This window comes from Oryza glaberrima, chromosome 9 (genome assembly GCF_000147395.1).
Source record: "Oryza glaberrima chromosome 9, OglaRS2, whole genome shotgun sequence".
NCBI classification, from domain to species: domain Eukaryota; kingdom Viridiplantae; phylum Streptophyta; class Magnoliopsida; order Poales; family Poaceae; genus Oryza; species Oryza glaberrima.
In genome coordinates, this window is record NC_068334.1 from 4,906,074 (window position 1) to 4,910,182 (window position 4,109).

The following is a 4,109-nucleotide window of genomic DNA, read 5'->3' on the forward strand; positions in this document are numbered from 1 at the left end:
TTGATATCTTAAAAAAAATAGTGAGAGGAGAGGAATGAAGAGCATAGAGTCGAGCCACAGAGGGAAAGGAAAGGTTGGGAAGTGCTTTGCGCAGGTTGGGGGGAGGGGGGGGGGGGGGGGGGGGGGGGCGAGGGATGGAGGAGACTCTTTTTCTAAATGATTTAGCTAATGATCAAATGCTTTTTTTTTCTCAGATTTCTATATTTGTTTTCTAATTTTAAGGTGTGGCATATCACAGGTTATGATTTTCTTCCTAAGGTAAGTTTAATGACTGAAATATGTTTTAAGTGGAAACCAATGATAAGATGTTTTGTGTTTTCCTTTTAATTTCTAAGTTTCTTCTTTTTTAAAAAAAATGTGACATATGGTGACTTAATAGTGCTCTAAAATATGACACATAGTGATTCCGTATTTTTACTAATTTTTATTATGTAGAATAATTTATGATGACATAATACATATTGTCAGTTTTTGGTTGTTTGGTTGTTGGTCCATGTTCAAATTATGTATTTCAAATTTTATATACCAAAATATGAGTAATAAAGATCCTGATTTACTTATTTAGTTATAAATAAAACTAAATAAAAGAACATTACAAACAAATTAAAAATCGGCTGTTATTTGGTTGTAGAAGATATGTCCATTCAAATTATGTATTTAAAATTATTATATAGTAACATATGGTTATATAGATCTTAATTTATTTATATATCTAGTTATAAAAACAACAGTTCAAATAAATTAAAAATTAGATATAACTATGATGATTTAGCTATCTAACTGTTGATTATTGTTCTTTAAATTATTAGTAAAACAATACATCGTTTAATAATTTATAAAATCATCAAATCATTAATCATCTCTGTATATAATATACGGCCCAAAGTCCACAAATACATCGTTTAATAATTTATAAAATCATCAAATCATTAATCATCCCAGTATATAATATACTACCTAAAGTCCGCAGCCGTGCCTGACCTGTTTAACCTCAAGCTAAGAAATTAAGTTAAAAACTATCATGTATAAGACAAACGCAAGGAGAGGAGAGGTTCAACAGAGGTAGTAAACAGGTATGTGTGCGTACGTACGGTACTATGAATGGGAGAAGATTTTGTTTTTTAATATATCTATTTGGTCCACCAATTTAAGTTATCTATAATTATTAAGTTGATCTAATGTACTCAAATAATGAATCACGAAGCATTTATAGAATATCCATGTGTCAGATTAAGAACGTGTTTATAAAATGTTTAATTAACTTAGTATATAATAGAAATAAAATGACAGAGGGAGAGCTGGCCAGACCTAGTAGATCAAAGTCTATTTGTGAGTTTTTTCTATAAAAAGGGTTCCAATTTTTATTATTTGGGGATAAAAAAAGCAAGCGAAAAGGAGGACAGAAAACGTACGTTGTATGTCGTACGTGCATATTCCACACAGAGACAGAGACAGGGATGGAGGGATGCTTTTTTTTAACGGAGATCTAACCATCTAAAATAATGGGTCCACCGATTTAAATGAAAATCAATGATCAGATTTCTCTATTTTAGTACGATGCCACGTGGCGGTATGAGAGAGTTTATAGGGTGCTACGTGACGATATGGGAGCGTTTACAGGAAGTTTAATGAACTTTCAGTATATAAGAGAAGATAGATAGATTTATGAGTGCAACTGTTGTTAAAATTCTACACATATAAGAATAGTACATGATATATATGCCAAATTCCCAATATATGATCTGCATATGCACTGAGTATGTGGCTAACACATATTATAGAATCTATCTTATAATTGTGGTAAACTCTTGTTTAACGGAGACTTGACTGGATTTGCGCACCTTGGGAGTTATCTATTGACTTGATCTAAATCGTGCTGGCCCGGTACCTACTGTATACCTCACATGCCGAGCCGTTGACATTGACCTGATACTCTACAGCTGAAGCTTTTTTGAGTTATGTTGGGAAGAATCACTAACAAAAACAACTTAATTTTTGTGATATAAGGTGAAATCCTGAAATATATGTTCCACAAGAACTGTGCGACTGATTAAGAAACTTTCGTATACATTGATGGCCAAATTATAAAAAGAAAATTATATATTGAAGAGATTAATGGCCTCAAAGATTGAAAGTGTTCACTGCATGCATGGAATAATTAATGATTTTTGCCCACAAATGATGAAGGGTGGTTGCCTACTTGCGAAGTGGACATGCAAGTTGATTAACTAGGACTGATATTAACAAATTAGACCTTGTCTCATGTGTTGCTAGTTAGTCAATATAAATAAATTGGTCTTTCCTTGGCTGTCCTTTGCCAGTTAATTTGATAGTTGCCCCTTAACAACTAAATAGCGAACCTCTGAGCAGATGGCCTTAGTATCTATCTCCTGAAGCTTGGCTTCGACGACCTGAAGCGTGGCAGTTTAGCTTCAGAAGACGAAGGCAGAGCAAGAGGTAGCACATCCTCTCGAAAGGGAAGATATGAGCGACCAGAGCACGTACCCCAACCCTGCTCAAGGTATTAGATCTGTCTGCTCATCCCTTGATTATATTCTAATTATTAGTACATCAGTTCAATTGCTTTTGAATACACAAGAACTTTTTTCGATTCATATAAGGAGTGAAACGGTTCCTGTGCAATTAACTGGGTTTAAAATTTCAGATCAATCGGATTCATCCGATGTGTAATTATTTTGATCCAGTTTGTTGTGAATTCAGAAAATTTTGCTCAAAACTTCAGTTATGTCGGATCGAAATTACCGAAATTTAGGTAGGAATAGCCAAAACAAAATTTTGAACCATGGAAGATATATAATACTGCAAAAATTACTCTGTTGTAAGAGACCTTTTTATATGTCTGTTCGGAAAGAAAGGAAGACAACGCAATTTGGAGTAAATTAGTGTTGCCATGATTACGCAGGGTACTACCAGGGTCCCCCAGCCTCGGCGGCGGCCGGCCAAGATAACACGGCGGCCGGCGGTGGCAAGGCCAACGCATCCAAGAAAGACCAACCGGGCTTCATGGATAACCTGTCCGTAATCCGTCTCTGATCTACTAATTAATCTCTCTCGCTTTCTGTATATTTGTAACGCCATTTATGTACTAATTGCTTCTTAATCCATTTTGCAGCCTTGCTTGCCTCCCCTGTGCCCGCCCAGCCGAAGCCAAGAACGACTGCTAACTAACCTTGCTCCATCAGGCAGCCTAGCACGGGAAGGAAGGCTGCAAAGCTACTGCATAATTATGCCCAGTGTTTGTTTGATTATTCAGCATCTAAGTAAGCACGTCGTTAATTAGTTCAATCCGGATTGCTCATTTGCGTTGTGTACTAGTGAACGATTTATGTATTTGTCGGGGGCGCATGTAATTTAATTTATTCCCCTTTGGATTCATTATTCAGTTTATCTTGTCATGATTTTGTGAGGAAAGAATCTGTTTTACGCATGGTTAAATTGTACTACTACTACTTCACACAATTCTTTAAAAAATTCTCGAGGTTAAAAGTTAACTTTTCAAAAAGTAATTTTTTTGTTCTTTGGGGAAGTCAAGAAAGAAGAGGATAAATATCTTTTGTCACTACTACTTCAAAACCTATAACATGTGGCATTCTCACGGGGGCCCCAAATTTGGCCGACTTCCCAAGTCCCGTGCACGCTGCGCCCCTCTACGCTAATTACGTGTAATCGCAATTAGCATAAATAATATTTTTTTCTAATAGGTTAGTAAATTTGCCCATGCGTTGCTACCGGAAAAGGTAAAATTACGATTAGAAATTATGGTTTATTTTTTGTGATCTGATTCCCTTAAAAATTACTACAATTGATTATGATTGACTTATAATCATTTAGTTGATGGATCTATCATAAGTATGAATCATGTGTAGCTTCCAGACTGTCTCCTCTCAAAATGAAAAGAAAAGGATGAAATTAAGAACCGAGCACCAATAACCAAAAGCGATGTGCCAAACAATCAGTAAAAAAAAAAGAAAAGAAAAGGCAAACAATCAGCCCAAAGAACTTGAATCGACTACTAGTTAATAACTAGAAACGTTATTTTCTGCCCCCAGGACGTAATGTGACTGTGAGACCTTAATCTTTTCCACACC

The 4,109-nt window shown here is 35.5% G+C and overlaps 1 long non-coding RNA gene across 1 annotated transcript; it reads left to right on the top strand.

Moving 5' to 3' along the window:
- Positions 1-2,328: 2,328 nt before the first annotated feature.
- On the top strand, positions 2,329-3,448 carry LOC127784210 (uncharacterized). The gene is made up of 3 exons (XR_008019461.1): positions 2,329-2,521; positions 2,924-3,035; positions 3,134-3,448. It is a non-coding gene; the product is annotated as an uncharacterized LOC127784210 (long non-coding RNA).
- Positions 3,449-4,109: the final 661 nt, after the last annotated feature.